This window comes from Triturus cristatus, chromosome 7 (genome assembly GCF_964204655.1).
Source record: "Triturus cristatus chromosome 7, aTriCri1.1, whole genome shotgun sequence".
Taxonomy (NCBI): domain Eukaryota; kingdom Metazoa; phylum Chordata; class Amphibia; order Caudata; family Salamandridae; genus Triturus; species Triturus cristatus.
This window is the reverse complement of record NC_140590.1, coordinates 1,580,497,617-1,580,517,519: the sequence shown is the minus strand read 5'-3', so window position 1 is coordinate 1,580,517,519 and position 19,903 is coordinate 1,580,497,617.

The window sequence follows — 19,903 nt, the reverse complement described above, 5'->3', positions numbered from 1 at the left end:
TCCCCACAATCTTGCAATATCTCGCTTAGCCACCATATTACCTAGGGTCACCCATTGAGTCTGCGCCGCGTCGTAGTCTGTAGGACCCCACACATTCAAGAGACAGCACCGCGCCTCTGGGTGCAATACAATACCCGTGACCTCCTGCATAACAACGTGAATCCGCTTCCATAGTTCCGCAATCACACCACACTCCCATATAATGTGCAGAAAGGTGCCCACCATCCCGCAGCCCCTCTTACACAGCCCGTCCTCGGAAAAACCCATATGGACCAATCGGGGCCCAGTGACATAGACTCTGTGGAGTATCTTAAGCTGGACAAGCCGCAACCTGGCGGGGATTGCGACCTCCTTAGGAGAGGAGACCGCGTACTGCCAATCCTCATCGTCCAGCTCAAGGCCGTCTCTAGTCCACTGGTCCCGCACCCCCAGGAGGAGATCGGTCCGAACGTTCACAAGCTTTTTGTAAATTAGGGAGATTGTGCTCTCCGGCATATGGCCGTCCAGGATCCGGTCCTCCAATGGAGAGGACTCAGGCACCTTTTCCCCCTGAACGAGGACCGACTGCAGCGCATGGCGCACCTGCGCATACCGGAAGTATTCCGTGCCCTCAAGCGCATATTCCGACCGCAGCTCATCGAACGACTTAATCCGCCCCTTGGTCAGCATGTCCCCCACCCTGGAGATGCCGATCAGATCCCATTTGTCGAATCCCTTAGAGTGCCAGAGGTTCCCCAACATGTCCGAGTCATACAACGGAGTGGCGAGGGTGAGCCTATCCTTCCATCCCAGGGAGTTCGTGACTGTCTTCCACACGTGCACCGCCACCCCGGTCGGCCCAGTGAGGGACCCAGCCGATGGCTTCGAATAAAGTGCTCTATAATAGCCACCACCCCGCAGCAACCACCGGTCCATGGCAAAGCCAGGGCCAAGCGCCGGACCGTAGACTCCATGATTGATCGCGCTCAGTTGGGAGGCCCAATAGTATCTCCGGATGTCGGGAAGCGCGATACCCCCGTCGTACCAAGGGAGAGTTAATTTTGCTATTGCTATACGCGGGCGGCCGTCCCACAGCAGCGAACGCTGCAGACTCTCAACCTCCCGAAAGTAGCTGGCCGGAACCAGCTCCTGGGTGTTCTGCAGGACATAGAGAAAACGGGGAAGAGACATCATTTTGAATAGCACCGCACGGCCAAGGAGGGAAAGCGGCAACCGCCGCCAGCCCGCCTCGTCCCGCCGCAGGCGCGCCAACGGAGGGAGCAGGTTCCTCTCATACCGCACCGTTGGGTCGGCAGAGATATAAATCCCAAGATACAGGAAACCCTCCCGGGCAATCTGGATCGGGCAATTCCGCGGGGGAACCGGGACGTCCCCACACAGGGCATACAGATATGACTTACCCCAATTAATGGTTAGCCCCGAGTTCCTCCCGAAAGAAGTCAATATGTCGCAAACAACTATAAGGGACTTCCGGGGTGAAGTAAGATAGAGCAGAATATCGTCGGCATAGAGGGAAATGCGGTCTTCGTGGTCAGGGGACCAACGAATCCCCCTCACGTCTGGGTGCCATCGTATCCAGGCCGCCAGCGGCTCAAGGGCGAGAGCGAACAACAGCGGCGATAGAGGACAACCCTGCCTGGTACCCCTCCCCAGATCGAAGGGACGGGACGCCCTACCGTTAACTGCGACTTTGGCGAGAGGTTCTTCGTATAATAGCCTTACCCAGCCCACAAATCCGGGCCCGAAGCCGAATTTCGCAAGCGCAGCCCACAGGTATGCCCACTCCACCGTGTCAAATGCCATCGTTGCGTCGAGCGCAGCCACCATGGCCGGCTCCCGCATCGTCCCCACCCTTGCGATCACTCCATGGATGCGCCTAAGATTCAACGCGGTATTACGATGCGGGATGAAGCCAGATTGGTCAGGGTGGATCAGATCCCCGACCACCCTGACCAGCCGGTTTGCGAGGATTTTGGCAAGGATCTTCGGCTCAGCATTAAGGAGCGAGATCGGCCTGTATGAGCTGCACCGGTTCCTGGGCTTGCCATCTTTATGGATGACCACGATCGTTGCCAGGCGCTGGTCAAGTGGGAGGCAGCCCATCTCCCGCGCCTCCACAAACATAGCCCGCAAATGCGGAGCGATCTTGTCCGGTCGGAGTTTATAAAGCTCAATTGGCAGGCCATTCGGACCCGAGGCCTTGCCCGGGCGCAAAGAGCGGATAGCCCCCGCAATCTCGTCGACTGTGATGTCACCATCAAGATCGTCTCTGTCTATGTCGGAGAGGCAAGGCAGGGCAAGATCGCGCAGGAGCTCACATGAATCCTCCACTGGCCTGTCAGACACGGAGGTATAGACCGTGTGGAAGTAATCCGCAAAGCACTGGACTATGCCGTCCGGCTCCGTGACCATAACGCCATCATCCGTCACAAGGTCCGGCACAACACGATTGGCCCGCTCCTTTTTGTCTAGCCACGCGATCAATTTCCCGGCCTTGTCCCCGACGTCGTACAGACGGCCCCGCTGTTCCCTACTCAGGGCTTTGGCCGCATCCGTCACGAGGGCCCTGTACTCCGATTGTTTAAGGCTCAACTTGTGCATCGCCTCTGACGTGACCTCCCCTTCCAGAGCCAACTCTAGATCCGCGATCTCCGCCTCAAGCTGGGCGACCTCCGCGTCTCTACGACGCTTGGCCGCTGTTATCAAGGAGAGGGCCTCACCCCTAATCACTGTTTTGAACGCTTCCCACAAGGACACCGCCGACGTGACCGAACCAAGGTTTTCTTGAAAGTAACGGTCGACCGCCTTCAATACCGCACTACGAGTCGCAGGGTCCCTGAAGTACCACGGGTTAATTGGGGCCACCCTACCACCCACTCCTCTGCCAACATCCATACAGATCCACACCGGGGAATGGTCAGAAATACCTCGTGCCATGTGCCTGGCCTCAGAGACGAAGGAGGCGTGTGCAGCTAGGGTAAGGACATAATCAATTCTAGAGAGACTGCCATGCGCCCCTGAGTGGAAAGTGTATTGTCGTTGTGTGGGATGCAACAATCGCCAACAGTCAACTAGCCCAAGGGTATCTATAAAATCAGGAAGCCACTTCTGAGCCCCCCCCGAACTCCTCTGCGGGTGTCTGTCGAGCAGGCCAGAGCCAACCGCATTGAAGTCGCCACCCACCACCAACATTCCTTCTGGGAGATCCAACAATGTCCTCTCTAAGTCCGCTAGTGTAGAGGGCTGCAATGCAGGGGGGACATAAACCGACACCAGGACCAGGGTCCTGCCCTCCCACCGCCCCGCCACTGCCGCAAAGCGTCCCCTATCGTCAACGGTAGTGGAGTCAACCTCGAATGGCAGAGAGGACCTGACAAGTATTCCCGCTCCTCTAGAACCCGAGGAAAACCCGGAATGTGCAACAAATTTATAGCCTTTACGATTGAGTGCATAGCACGTGTTACCAATCAAGTGCGTCTCTTGCAATAAGACAATATCAGGGGTACATCGCTTCAGAAATTGCAGGACAATCCCACGCTTTATACGATCCCCCAAGCCATTTACATTCCAACTGAGTATTTTTAGGCCCCTACCCCCCATCCCAACATGTAAGGAGACCACCACCCCCCGCGTGGAACCAGACCCGAGTCACAGAAGCTTGCATCTTTACGCCTTGCATAACAAAAAACAACAACAACCCCAACAACAACCCACATCCACCCCCCACCCTGCACCCCTGCGTAAGCTCTAAAGTGCCCCCCAACTTGCAGTGTGCCTGTCGCCCCTTAAAACTACTAGTCTACGAAAAGAACCCCAGAGGAGGAAAAGGCTCCCCTACTGCCCCCGCTACCCCCCGGATTATCAACCTCCCGGAGGAACCGGAGTCCTAGTACTTAAGTCCTGACTCAGTGTTCATCTCCACCACCATCTGCGCCACCGGAGCGTTCCACGCCAGTCCGTCCTTGGGGCAATGTGTCCAGCCAGTCTCCGACCATGTCAGGTGACTCAAAAAAGAAAGTCCGCTCTTCGAACACCACCCGCAACCTGGCCGGGAAGAGCATGGCATATTTTAGTCCCATCTCACTTAGTCTTCTCTTGACCGCCAGGAAGCCTTGCCGTTGCTTCTGCACCATCTGGGTAAAGTCCGGATAGAAACTTACAGTAGTGTTCTGGAATGGCAGCGGGCCGGCCACCCGCGATGCTTGCAGAATGGCATCAAGGTCCCTGAAGTTAAAAATCCTGGCGACAATCGGCCTCGGAGGGGCCCCTACCTTGGGCCTCCCGCCAGGGACTCTGTGGGCCCGTTCGACAGCAAAGAACTTACTGAGGCCTTTGGGCGCCAGATGGTTCACCACCAGGTCCTCCACGAACAGGTCCACCGACTGCTCCTCCGAATTTTCCGGGACCCCGATGATGCGCACGTTATTGCGCCTTGCACGGCCTTCGAACTCTTCCAACCGTCGGGCGAAGTGATCATTTGCCGTCCGCAGGGTACGGACTTCCTGCTGAAGGCCGGAGACGTCGCCCAGGAGGCCGGCAGTCTTGAGGTCCAAGGACTGAACCCGCTCATTAGTTTTCCCCAGGTCTGCCCGAACCAGATTGACGTCAATCGATATGGCATCCACTTTTTGTGCCAGGGTCTCAAATTGTTGCCCAATCGAGGACTTCATCCCTTCGATGGCCCCCATAATATCTTGCAGGGTCAGTTCTGTGGGGGGAGGTGTTGCGTCCTTCGAGGCGTCCAGTATCGGGCCCGATCCGCCCGGAGACCCCTTCTGGTGGGCATACCGGTCCATGTTGTTAGTCTGGGTGTAACTGCCCCGCCTGGTACTCTTAGGCTTCTGTTTGTCGGCGTCCGACTTGGTCGACATCGCAATCTGCCTTGTAGACACTCTCCTTGCCCATACAGAGTAATCAACCATGCGACCAGTGGCTGGCACTACGCACGCCCCGTCCCGGGCGCTGTGGAGACTGGAAGGCGAAAGCGAAAGTGAAAGTGGAAACACCCCCCCTCCGCCGACCCGTCCCCAGCCCGGCCGCTGTTGTTCAATTAGTGCACGGGCACTGTGCCAACGCAAGGCCCGGGCACCGTGCGGGGAGTAGGCCACAAACTTCCAGTCAGTACAACTTCGGTCTCCGGTGGACGATTTCGATCCGGACAGCGACTCTCGCCTCAGCAACAGTTCCCCTCCAATATTCCGGGCATCAAAAGCAGGATAATAGACAGGATAGCTGCCGGAGGGAGCGAGGGTCTCGGGAGCTCTAGGCTCACGCGGCCATCTTGATCACGCGCTAAGCTCCTCCCGGAACGCCCCTTTCAAGTATTAGTCTGTGTGAAAGGGGCACATATTTGCAAGTCAATGAAAAGCCACGCAAAGTGACTTAGCGTGGCCTTGTAAATATACTGTGGCACATTGCGCTACCGGAGCATCACAAAAGTGAATCAGTGGCAGTGCAAAAGTGCTGCTAGGGGCCTCATAAATGCGGCCCTATTTATTTTCAAAGTGGTGGTTTATAATGATATGGCCCCTTTTAAATATATATCCCCTGCCATTTCCTTCTTGAGCCTGTACAATGTACAGGTGCTGAACTAACTCGCTACAGGGTGGCAGCGTAAAAATAAACAATCATTCTTCTACTTGTCTACACTGAATAGTGGCACAAACAATGCTGTGGAAAAAAAACCTACAATATCAACAACATACAACCTTACAATATCAGCAGCATCCACATACGGCAAGTTACTGCAAGTTAATTGGCAAGCTTAAGCAAAGTGACATAAAGCATTAATAATAATGGTACTATTCACACAGTTAAAGTTAAATGTGCATGTGAGTAAATCTATACGTGTACATTTACTCTTATACTTTGTAGTAACATTACTACTTGTGGCTATTTGCCTCATCCAAGTGTAAAGTTACTTCAAAGTGTAGATTTAAATGTTCCCCCACAAAGAAACAGTAGGTGAAGTCTAAAAAAAGTCAAATACCACTGTTAAGGTACATTAGTAGTAACTTTACAACCATATTTTAATGTCTGCGTTCATGGCAGATCACGTAAAAGATTTTGCTTTGGTAGGATATAGGGAAATTCATAGAAGTTTAATAAAGTTTGAAAATAATAGACAAATATTTTTTTGTTAAATTCATTTTATATATTTGTTTTAAGTGTAGAACAAAAAAAAATGCAACAGCACTATTAACCTTATTTTAAATTAAATATTGATTACTTTGAATATATTAAATTAAATTACATTTTGCAAAAATATATGTGAAAATATCACACCCAACGAAAACTGTTTATTTTTATTTAATATTTTAGGAAAAGATACAAAAAATTATGTATAGATTTAATTTAAATGAATTTACTTATTTAAAAAAACTTACTCCAGGTCTGGGCTACAGTATATTTACTACTGTTTTGGGTAATTTTTGTGCAGTTTGTGAACAGCAATGTTCCTAATTTTTGTCGAAGGGTGATTAGAGCTCTCAAACCCACTCCTTAGAACTCACTTAACCTCTCTTTTCTCCTCCCTAAACCCCTCCCATTTAGTAGAAGTATTCCTCATTTTCTGGTCACTTCCTCTGTCACTCCCACATTTGCTGCTAAAGTGTAGGTGTATGCATGTATAGGCCTACAGAAAAGATAGAAGAGGCACCCACACATGTAGGTTTGTGAATAGCATTTTGCAGTCTGTGAGTGGTACTATTGAAGCACTACTAAATGGACGACAAAATACAGTTTGTGAATAGGCCTAATTTTTTCCAATTGATTTATATGTTCACCACCAGTGCGACCCTCTCAATTGTAGCAAACCTTCTAGCAGACATTAAACAAAAAGTTTGACTCCAGCGTGCCCCTCATTGCACGCAACAGCAGAAACTGACATTAGTTCTGCTAAAGACTTTGAAAAAAATACTCAACGGGAGGGGCGTAACACAGGCCCCCGCAGCCCCCGCATTGCGTGGGGCCCCCGAGTGCCAGTGGGCCCCCTCAGTGCACAGTCCAGTAATTTTCAGCGGGATCCACCCTCTGCTCCATGCTGAGACCTAATTTAAAAGTTATGCTCCAGTCCAGTCTCCTCAAATAAATGAAAGGGTGCGTCGTGCGCAGCACACGCACAGCTTTGTGGCCTCCGACCTCAGGGTGGGGGCGGGGCAGGGCTGGACTGGAATGTTCATGCGCAGTGTAAACTGCACATGCGGCGGCAGACCGGTGGGTCCTGTGCACTGAGGCGGTGAGTGAGGCCTTATTTAAAATTATGGGGATCGTTTCATAAATGGCACAGCTGTAATGAGCATCAGACGTGATTCGATAAAATGTCTGTTGTATTAATCTGTCACACCAGCTTTAAAGATTACTTGCTGCTTATCAGGGCCGGCTTTAGCATTGGTGGCGCCCGGTGCAACCATCTGTGTTGGCGCCCTCATGCCCTTTTCCTCCAGGATCCCCTCACTGCTGCTCTTCAGCACAGCGGTGCCCGTGCCCCTGATCACTTCCTAGACCCTCTTAAACATTTAGCGCTACTCACTGCAATGTAGAGTATCAAAGCATCACATCACACACATAATATAAAGAAACAATGAATGCCAGGGCTGTGGCAAATCACTTCCCCCATCCTCATTAATTTTGCATTAAGGAATGTAAAGAAGGTAATCTGGGAAAGTTCTCTACTCACAATGGTATGCACTGAACAGGATAATTACGTGTGTACATACATTAAACTGCAATTAAAATCAATGGCCTCCGCAAGCACTCACACCAGCAATCTCACCAAGAGGCATGCACTCGCATACAAGCATACAGTCACACAGAGAGGCAGTGCTTAATTTGAGCCAGTGGTTTCCGGCGCTCAGGATCATGTCAGCGCTGCCTCTACTGACAGTCTACCTAGACTCTACCACATGCTGGATTTTGAGATGAGCACAATAACAGTGTTTAATAAGTCAATATACATTAAAAAGGAACAATAGCTGCTGCTTACATGATTCTTATAGTCTTGGGTGTCTTGTAAAAGTAGTACTTGGCACACTTGTAGGAATGGTTAGTAGTTGTGTTGTTACTGTAATTGGCAGAGCTAACAGAGACAATAGTGGGTGCAGGCTGCAGTAGCCTCTCGAGAAGGGCCCTGGCACTCATTTTTATTGACAAATTAAGCACTGCACAGAGGCCTATTCAGATGCACTGGTACAGTATTTAAACACAGCCAGGCACTCAGTATATACTTCACCATCAGCCGTAACCATGAGCATGTATCGCACAGAAGCCTCCAAACGAGTATTCAAGCACTACATACTGTCAAACCCAATAAGGATGGTGTTTCATAAACACCATCATCTCAGGATGAGTTCTGTAAGCTGCTGAACAAAGAAACTGGCAGTGCATGCTGATTTAAAGGCATACCTTTCGCTCAGATATAATTCCTACATACAGACAAGGGTCTCACAAACATATATAAAACTGATTTGCATAATCATAGAGTCACATACACACAAAGAAAGATGGAATACGAGTACATGAGGGCACATGGTAACACGCTCAACCACACATCTTCGAAAGGGATTTCCCTTTGTCTAATTGCACAAATAAACAGATAATCCAAGAGCTACAGCTAAGCCATACAAGGACTTACTCTGCTGCAATGGCCGCAGTAGGCACTTCCTTTCACTCAATAAACCATAATTCCCAGCACATATTACTCAGGAAGATAGCAGCACTGTAAACCCACACTTGCGCAGAGTGCGCAGATTGCTGCCCTGCAGGGAAATGGGGTGGTTCACAGGTGGGCTGGGGAGGAGTTGGAAACAAATGAAGTTGCCAGTGGCAGTCAGCCCAGAATTCCCTTAATGTTCATCGTGGCACAACTTCAACATTCCAAAAGACCAAAATGCACGTCGGGACAACTGTTTTTTCAGTTGCCACTTTGACCTGTGGCATACTAGCCCCCAAGAAGTACCACCGTGCATGCAGGAGTCCCCTGTGTGAATGAGTTGTGCATGTGGATCTGTGCTTAATGTTTCTTTGGCTAATTGGCGCTGCCAGTGCTGTGTTCAGTAAGGCACGTTACAAACACTCGCGCGTTTCACTTGTGCCATCAATGCTACCAGGGGAATATCAAAGGACAGAAGAGATATATACCCATGTGCCTCGCTGGCTCTATTGCCAGTGCTGTGCTCTCTGTCAGTGTGGGTCCTGGGTGCCACGCTCACCTGTGGTCCGAAGCCCAGCTGCCAGGAGATGGGAATTGTAGGCAGCATGGAGCTAACCCCTCTGCTTTGAGGAGGTTTGCGCAGGAAGGAGGGAGAGTGAGAGAGATACAAGTAGCACCAAAACACGCATTTCAGGGCATACTTCACATAAAATGTAGCTTGATGGCCGGATGCTAACAAAACAATTTGCGTCCTACTGGATGCCACCTATGATACGTGAGCGCCGTTGTCAGTCTTTGATTACGAGAACTGTCGACGTCATGGAAATGAAAGACAGACAAAGGCACTTATTTCAGAAACAGCGCAAATGGCGCCCTCCCAAACGTGGTGCCCCGGTGCGGTGGCACCAGTGGCACCGCCCTGAAGCCAGCACTGCTGCTTATTGGGATATTGGTTCACGTTAATAACGTACTTCCTTCCGCATTAGAAGATAAGCAAAACTGATGTATGCAACAGCGAATAGGCAAGTTAAAGAATGCGAAATGACCAAATCTAAATTCTTCTCAATACAACGTTTGCTTTTAAAGTGTATTGGTTGTTGTCATTGGGCATTATAAGGCCTGAATTCAGAAAGTGCAGCTCACCAAATCTAACAAGACAGCAAAGGCTGGGAGTATTAGAATGTAGAGCGAGTCAGATGTTTTATCCTACAGCAGAGACTGGGAGCTTAACCTCTGCATTGTTGTATTTAGTGAGCTTAAAAAATATGGCCTCCTTATTCTTCTTCTTCTCACGTACTGGTGATTGTTTGTATTTTTTTTACATATCTCCCCTTAACCTACGTCTGACCCACTGTCCGGCGTGCTGCCGCCGTTCCGCAAGTTTGGGACCAAAAGAGTTCTGAGAGTTTTGATCCTGTAGCCGTGCTTTCATTTCCAATGGCGGATGGCAGCTCCATAGTGACCACACCGTCATCCGCTCCACTCAACACGCATGCACAGACGTCACCCAAGGATTACACTGACACTTTCATTGTGGGTGAAGAACTGCTGCAGGTTTATTTCATACAACATAAGTATGACGATAAGTGGGTTATCTTACGGGCGATCCAGGGCAAGCAGCCCCTCGCTGCTCCGCCCGCCTGGCGAGCCAGCACGCACGGTGGGTCGATGCCCGGCAGTGCGGCACATATTTTCAGATCATCCACTGGATCACGTGATCTGTTTACTACTCCCGCCCCTTTTGACGGGGGCGGAGCGTGTTGTGGCACACCCCCGGTTGGTCAGGCCCCCCAACCGCCCGAAGGACTAACGGGGCGCCGCCGCGGTCTTCCCAGAACCTCCTTCGGCTCCCGGACCTTGGCTCGGGCACCCTTACTGTGCCTGACAGGGGTACCCTTACTGTACCGCCTGTCGCAGAGGTACCCTTACTGTACCCTTCTGCCTCCAGATCGCCCTGTAACTCCGCCTGCAACGCAAGAAAAAACATTAAAACATTCCAATAGCGCGCTACCTCCACCGTACAGGGTAAGCGGAAAGGGTGGGAATTCGCGTGGCCAGGAGGAGCGGCGCAGGAAGCAGAGGAAGGACTGAGGGGGTGAGGCGCCTAAAAGGGGGGTCAAGCCTCGCCCAACCTGTTGGCACGCCTCCCTAAGGCAAACCCATTGGGGGGGCCTCCCCTCCCCAGGCGCGGCCTCGCTAGCGAGGCGGAGCAGGGGTACATATTCGGGCACCGAAGTGGGATCATGAGCCGCCAAGATTCGCGACCCTCAGGGGTCCTGGCAGACCAGGCCCAGCAGCACGCATGCATATCTGGGCCTGGGGTGATCAGTGATTTGCCCAGTCACAACGACAGCGCGAACTCGATCCGAAGGTAATGGCGCGCCGTTGCTGAGCACCGTATATACATACCTATTCGTGCACGGTGGATTAGTTATTAGCTCAAACCGTAATGCTGGCAAAATTATTATTAGAGCGCCGGACACAAGCACCGGCCAAATAACCTATTCGGGTGCAGGGGGTGTCGTAATGCCTAGATTCACCTAATGCGCGCGAATGTGGGCACGAGCAAATTATTGTTAATAATACATGCACTTGTATCATGTGCCTGCATTATAGGAAGCCCGCCCATACATGTTGCATATTTATCTAGCGTGAACTCGACCCGAGGGTACTGGAGCAAAATCTTGTGAACAATGCCTGCACTTGTATCAAGTATCTGCCTCATAGGAAGCCAGCACATACATGTTGCATGTTTGTATGGCGCGAACTCGCCGCCAAAGGTATTGCCCCGCTTTAAATGAGCGCCGTAATTACGTTACACATACAGGCACGGGGAGCGTGAGGGATTTGTACCATAGAACACGAACCCCGTGCCAGGTCACGCGAGCACCGCACCAGATTAACCCTTGAGGTGCGGGGGGCCCAAAGCACAACTATGTGCTCACCATACTGTGCGGGCCGACTTGTAATTTTGCTGTTTCTGACCTGCTCCTAGCTGTGTGATACGCGTAACATCATACCTACCACAAGTCAGCACTATTGGCTTCGTTCGTGACTCGCACAACTGCCCCCTTTACATCACGCGACAGTAGCGGGGGCGCTTCCCCCAGCTCAGCGTATGGAGCAAAAGGCCACAACGTCAATCTACCGGCCCTAATAATATACGCGAGGCCAAACAAGACGTTTACGCGAAGCCTCTGTCGCTAACGCCTCCGTGCGCCAAGGCAACTGAGCCTGGACGCGAGCACCGTACCACCTAACTCAGGTCAGGTGAGTGTGCATGTACTGGAGCGCTGGACGCCCGCTACATGCTACACATGCCTGCACGGGGAACGACGAAGTTCCTTAAAACAGTAATACGCGCCAAAGAGTAATGTCCTGAATCGCCTAATGCGCGTGCATATAGGCACGATCGAGATCCTGCGAATAATGCCTGCACATGAGCTCATAGGCCTCCAGCAATCGTAGCTTGCATATTCATCTGGCGCCAACACGGCCCGAAGGAATTGGCGCCAAATTCTTGTGGCCAAGCAATCTCTGCATCGCGCATCTGCCCATGTAGGCCGCCAACCCATACCTGTTGCCTACTATATAGCCCGAAATCGACCCAAGGTATTGAGCGCTTTGCATGAGCATCACAAGGCACTGGGAGCTCAGTACCGTATTAAATGTTCCAATACGAAATCGACCAGAGGTATTGGAGCGCTTTACCTGAGCACCGTATTTACATCACACCTGCAGACACGGGGAGCGTGAGAGATTCGTACCATATAACGCGAACCCCGTGCCAAATCACGCGAGTACCGCACCAGATTAACCATTGAGGTGCGGGGGGTTTAGTAATGCCCGTAAGCGCGTGATGTGAATAATGCTTGTACTTGCATCATGTATCTGGCTTATAGGAAGCCAGCAATTACATGTTGCATCTTTATATAGCGCGAACTCGACCGGAAGGTATTGGAGGATTTTACATGAACACCGTATTTACAATTACGCATTCAGGCACGGGGAGATTAAGTGATTTGGCCAGAATCACCGGATGTGGGCGCGACCCCCACTGATCGAACTCTGGTTACCAGCACCCAAATCAGCAGTCCAGCCGAGGCCCATCCCTTCGCATCTAGCGCGTGTTGGAGCGCTTCGCACCGCACCGCGTTTCCATCACAGATTCAAACGCGCGGTACAGATAATGTTGCTTCGTTGCTAGAGCGCTTACCCAGACCACGTTCAAATTACAGCGTCAGGTGCAGGTAAAGAAGGGCTCTGCGCAAGGATATTCTTGAGCACGAGGGCGCCCTGACGGTAATTGGAGCGCTGCAACTATTACGCGTTCACAATACCGCCACTGCACCAGGTATAGCAAGCCTCTTAAATTTTTGGCCCCACCATAACGCGAACGCGACTCCGAGGCACGAGGCTTGGTGTCCTACCCTACCGGTGTCGCAGCCTACGAGCGAAAATCGAGCCCTGCAAGTTAACACCCTATCTGCGTTACCGCCGACCGAGCGTTTCGGGCCGGACGCCAACACAATTATTATGCGGTAGCGCCTTGCGGAGGAGTACACCCAAACCAGTTATGTTATAAAACGGCACATTCATTTCGCGGTAGGCACGGTGAGATTAAGTGAGTTGCCCAAAATCAATGGCTGTTGCGGGGCTATATAGCCAAAAGTCGCGAGGCCAAACCAACATGGATGCGCGAATGCCTAGAATGGTAGGCCGCCTAGAGGTGCAGGGGGGGGGTGTCGTAATGTCCAGAATCGCCTAATGCGCGTGACTGTGGGCACGTGGGAAAACCTATGAACCATGCATACCCATGTATCCTGTATCCGCATTGAGGCAGCCAGCAATTACAGCCTGCACATTTATATACTCGACCCGGAAGTGAAATCGACCCGTAGGTATTGGAGCGCTTTACGTGAGCTCCGCATTTACATTACACATCCAGGCACGGGGAGCTTAGTACGCTGCTACCAGCTGAAATGTCCCCAATCTTGAGCACCGTCATAACATTACACATCCAGGCCCGAGGATTTCAAATGCAATCCTACCAAACAAAGCTGCTTGGAGAATGCGGGCACCGATCCCGCTACCTCACACATGCTAAGCGATCGCTCTACCATGTGAGCTAATGCCCGTCCTGCTAAATGTCACGGATCGCGCTAGCTCGGCACCCGCGAATGCGGACGCGACCACGCGGGCCGGAACCCGCTTCCTCTCAAAGCACGCGTCCCGCTCGCAGGCCACCCCGCAGAAAGAGGGCTACGTCCTCGAACACGCGCGCACCCGTGCCCGGTCCGGTACTTCACATGTACCGCCACAAGCGATATTTCATGCGCAGATTCGAACCCGGTTCCACCGGACCAACTGGGAGCACCAGATAAGATGCATGGCCAGGAGGAGCGGCGCAGGAAGCAGAGGAAGGACTGAGGGGGTGAGGTGCCTAAAAGGGGGGTCAAGCCTCGCCCAACCTGTTGGCACGCCTCCCTAAGGCAAACCCATTGGGGGGGCCTCCCCTCCCCAGGCGCGGCCTCGCTAGCGAGGCGGAGCAGGGGGGGGGGGAGGCTCCGACGGGCGGCCACTAGTAGGCTGCCCTGCTGATGTCCCTCTGCGTGGGACGCGGGCAGCGGCATTCTCTCTCCCCGGCGCAGCAAAGCCTTATGTTCCATGCTTTATTGACAGCACTTTCATTGTGACTGCGGGCTATACAGTAAGCTATTATTATCAGTGCTTCAAATGGGCCGGTACTCACAGATACATAGTACCGGCACTTCTTATTTTTACCGATCAGAGTACCGGCACTTCTCCACTGCCAAGGAGAGTCCCGGTACTCATTGAAGGTAAGCTCATTGATGCCATTGCAGCTGAACTAAAGGCAGTTTGGAGCAGATCTGTACGGCACTCTGACAGCCAAGAGCCTCTCTAGTTCTTAGCTGAGTCACTGCTTAACCATTCAGCAGCGGCTTATTCTCATTATGCAAGAGATACCTGTGTGTTGGAAATTTCAGGTCCTGCTCTGTTTGATAGAGTAGGGCCCATTCAGGCCCTACTCTGTCAATCCCTTTCACACTGTAGTTTGCTGTGCAGTAACGCAGGAATAATCCAAAATCAACCTTTTGTGGTGTGTTTTTGTGTGCTTGTGAGTGTGTGTTTGCCTACTCTGTGTATGTTTGAGTGTGAGAGAGAAAGCGAGCTCAGTGAGGAATAGAATCGAAACACTCTCAGGAGGTAGTTTTAAAGAAATGCGTGGAATGCTTTTGTGTGTGTATGTCTGCTCGTTTCTGTGTATATGTAAGTATTGTGCCAAAAGCAACCAAGTTGGAACAGTATAACAGTAAGCAGCTGCAAATATTGCTAAACAAATCGTGTTATGCCTTTATTTTGTGTAATGAGTTCACACGTTTTGTTTATATTGATACTTTTCTCACATCTTGTCTTGTTATGTCCTGCAACTGGCGTAGTACTCATTATTAATGCGGCTATTCCAAAGTGTCTTTTGTTCTGAGGCACACTGATTATTAGCCTGGATAGTGCTGGTGATGGCTTGACTGTATTCATTTAAAAGCTGTTAATCTGCATATATGGGAAGTACTAGCAGGGGAAATGCAAGGGCAAAATGAATACTCCATAGAAATGTCTTTGCATCATCATGTCTCGCCCCGCCTCTAACCCCACCCACTAGCCACGCCCCAGCTAAATTTAATTTACACTTATTTTTTTCCATTTAAAGGACTTATCATTATTGCTGTTCTCCAACTAGGATGACAGCAGTTGGGTTGAGGAATACATTTTCTTGCCCTTGATGTACATTCTTGGGTATAAACAACAAATGTTAGAGATATGAAAATGGCTGACCTATTTAAAATGTTTGCTGCTCTAAAGCTTTTTAAAGATGTGACAACGGCCTTTGCCGCTGGCCTGTATTTGTTACGATATACCAAGCTTTCATAGGCAAGGCCTTTTCTATGCAATCATTTTACATGCAGCCTAGTCTAGCCTGCATGCAGGCATGCGAGGGTATTGGATTGATTTATGTGTTTTTTAATGAATGGTCCAGTGACTCCGGTCGCTGCAAAGGAGGGAGGGGGTAGGTGGCGTACCTATGGGGGTTGTGATGGCACTGCTGCTTTTTTGGGGGTTGCTTGCTGCTACTAGGTACATCAGAGTGGGACCCCGCCTCAGTATGTCTAGGCGGCATCTTGCTAGGGCCTCTTTTGATTTCCCCAGGTCACGATTGCTGCCTTTTATTAAGTTGCCATTACTGGATGAGAGATTGTTGCAAACCAATTAAGGGCCGATGCCAGAGACGTTTTAAGGCATGGGGAAAGTGGTCTCTAGCCCAGGGCCCCAGCATTTCAGGGGCCCCCTGATAGAACCAGCTCTGTTCTTTTGAGTCTTGCTTGCTTGATGGCTTTGAATGATTCTTTAATAGATTGTTTTAAATACTATTTTTAAATACTATTTTTCTTTGCTTTATTTTCACAGTGGGTGAAATGTGTGTCTATTACATTTTGTAGAGAACTGTTGTGTTTATGTTTCATGCAACATCCATAAAATAATTTATTTTCGATCAAATAATGACCTCACATATGGGAAATGGGAGTGTGTCACAAAGATTATTTGCAATAATATTATCAAGCACCTGCCGTGTTACAATATTGAAAACACACATCACAGTACCTAAATATTACATGTAAACACATTTAGAATTTTGACAAGTGGGTCTTGGCGTTGTCAATGACTTGGCCAAAGAGGGCATGAAAGAGATGAAATAGAATCATAAATTCAAAACTGTTCCTTACAGGTGCCCCCAAGATATGCTTGGCCCAGGGCCCCGAAAATCCATAGGATGTCCCTGGTGCCGCCATCTGCGAATATGATGGCTTCAATTACCAATTGTGCTGGCATGTCAAGGCTCATGGAAAAGACATTTTGTGTGCAAAGTTCAACAAAAAAAGCAAATTATAGCAAAGCTACAGAATGTTTAAATTCTGCATAAGTGTTTTTGAGGTTATATGAAATGCTACAGGCACTGTACATCAGTTCTCTTTGTAATACAAGTGTGCTCACATCACATTCCCTCAATGTTAATTATTACCGTAGGGAAAGAGCATCATGATGCAGAAACAAACCCTACATTTACAGATGTACTTCATCCACACATCTCTTAGTAAATAAAGGTTGATGAATTCTGAATTTGCCAAAAATTCACAGAATTCAGAGTTGGTTGAACCCACAAAGCCTTTTTCAAATGCGAGCTTGAGGTTTGTGGGTGTGTGACATGGGAAGTAGGCAGTCTGGCATTTATTTCAATATTTACTACACTACTCTAACATGTAAGAGAAATTGGTAGTATTCAGAAGTACCACACACTATTGATTGCACTAACTTCCTCTTTCGTAGACTGCCTAATGTCAAAATAGCAAATATTCTTACTTCATGACATCAAGAATGGTACAACCAGATGAGCAGCGTAACAAGGCCTAAATTATAATCAAATGCATGTTTTAAAAAAAAAGTATTTATCATTCACATGGGAGGTCATTATTTCCATCTCCTCCTATGTTATTTACCAGAAAACTCACGAGAAATAAGTTTACTGAACTTGGGCACTCCTGCAGGGAGTAACAGAATGTAAATAATGTTAGCCCAGCATAGTGTCTTAGTATCCAGAGGTCAAGTGGGTGGTAATGATGGAACACAACCCTGCCTGGCTTCCTTAAATTTGAAATACACTCCAGGTATTTTTCACAGCAGTTGGCATTAATGATGACAATCGTTTCCGTAGAGCTGCTGTGACAGTTTCAAATTATTGTCCATCAATTTAAATTCTAATTCAGACCCTAGATAGTTGTTCTTTTTTGTTCTGCGATAGGCAGTTCCTGAGACAATAGGACCGCTCCTTGGCATTGTTCTGATTGCTGTCTCAGTTAAATAATCTGCTCTTGACAATGTTTCAAATGGCGTAGTTTTATATGTTAAGAGTGTTTCCCACTTTCTCATTAGAACTTTGAGCAAGACAATATAGAGGCATTTTATTAAATGTTGGAGGTTTCAAATCAAAATATACCAGATTTTTGGGCGGTGAGGCAAAGTGGTAGGTAGTGGGCCAGGCGGCCGGGGGGGGCCCCTCCATGCACTTCGCAGGGGGACCCCCTCAAGTTTCGTTACGCCACTGCCTCACAGAGATACTGGCATTAACTGCACCAAAACTAGCAGTTAAAATAATAATGTATAACTATGAACTTCCATTGTGTAGAACTCTAGCCATCACTGAGCCACTACTGAACATGGCAGACATCTGAACACTTAGATATACACATTTCAGACCTCATATTCTATGCACTGTGAAGAAAGCACACCATAAGTGGTAGAACGTAGGGACAGGCTGATAATAAGAACTATTGTGAATATCAACACCAAAACCCTCTTTCTATTTTTTGTCACTTTTTTATTTGCTATCACACATATTGAGACAGAGCCAGCCATTGTATTCTGACAAAATATTGTGTAAAAATGTTTGTGGATAAGAAATTCTTTATCAAAAATAATGTGACGTCAATCCCATTGTGGGACAGAATATATAAGGTAAGAATATTGTCTTTTTGATTCTTTATTAATATGGTTTAATAAGATATTGTTTTATTTTAATATAGTAGTAAAATATATTGCTTTTTAATTAGTTTGATGAATATCAGTTATTCTAGTATTATTAGTTATACGTATTATATTAGTATTTGTTTTCAATTTTTTTTTATTAAACCTTGTAAGTTTTTATGTCAAATGTAACTTTTTTAAATATACTTAACATTGTTAATATAGTAGTAAGTTGTTGGGTGTTTTGGGAGATTGGGGTGAGAGTTGTTTAATAAAAGGAAATTATATTTTTTAATGTATGATTAATTTTCTATGTAATTTATTGTTTAATTGATAATTAATAGATGTAATTAATATTTTAATTAAGTTTCAATTGACTGATTAGTTTATTTGATTTTTAAATTGTGTTGACTTCTTTTATATTTGTTTTAATTTTAATTCTTTTATTGTATAATTATTTTAATATGATTAATCTTTATTGTTATTCAAGTATATATATTTATTTTCTGTGTTGTTTGTAGGGTAGTAGAAAAGGAAGTGTTTTATTGTAAACTAAATATAATATTTTAATAATTTAACTTTTTTGTTTTTTATATAAAATGTGCAATTTTTGCATTTACTTGTATTTAGTTTTTGATTAATTAATACATTTAGGGGCCGATTACGATGTCGGTTGGATAGCCTCCGACTGCTAGTCGGAAGCTTTTTGACCGCGGTCGGAGGCTTTCTGACAGATACGGTGGTTTGCGGTCCGACCGCCGAATTACGGTGTCAGCAGTCGGAGCGTAAATCGGCCATTCATTCCAAGGCAGTTCTGACCGGCTCTTGGATTCTTCCGGCCGGTCAGAACCGCACCATAATCACCTATGGATGGCGTTTTGGCTGTCGGGATTACGATGTCGGTTTCCCACAACCTTTCCGTGGCAGCCTTTCTGACATGAAAAGACTGTCGGAAAGCGACTTTGCCTTTGCGGCCTACGGTTGTTGGTCGAGGGGTACCTAGGGTGTCCCCTGTAAATCCATGCATTGCAGGGTTCTACACACACACCCATTTCTTTGTGGGAGCCTGTATTAAGGCAGGTTTACAGACGTAACACAAGCTCTCATGCAGAAATGTGAGTATCCGAGACGGTCATCATAATAAGCCCCTTGTTATTTATTTGTTTTTAAAAACGTTTTTGGTCTATAATTAAATGTCCTAAATAAGAACATTAGGACAGGTGATTGTAAATCTGTCCCCTCCAAAGTTCAACACTTTCCCTACTGTTGTCTAGACACGAATGGGAATAGTACATCTAAACCCTCTATAGTACACTTTCCTTACTTTCAGTGAACTTGACTTGGAAATTTTTCCTTACTGTTGCTCAGGGTGGAGTGAGGGGAGATAATTTTACCTCTCTGAGCCTAATTATTTTATTATATTCATTTGAGGAGTTTTAATATATTTTTCAATGTTAAACTTTGGTCCAGCGTAAATTATTTGTTTTTGTCTGTTTACTATTATTTTTTCATTAATATATTTCTTTATGTTATTGTATAGATTATATTTATTTTATTTGTAAATATTTGGGGGTCGATTCCGATCCTGGAAAAACCGGGTACGAACCGTCGGTCGGAGCGTTTTCTCCGTCCGACACGTACCCGGGAAAAAAACAT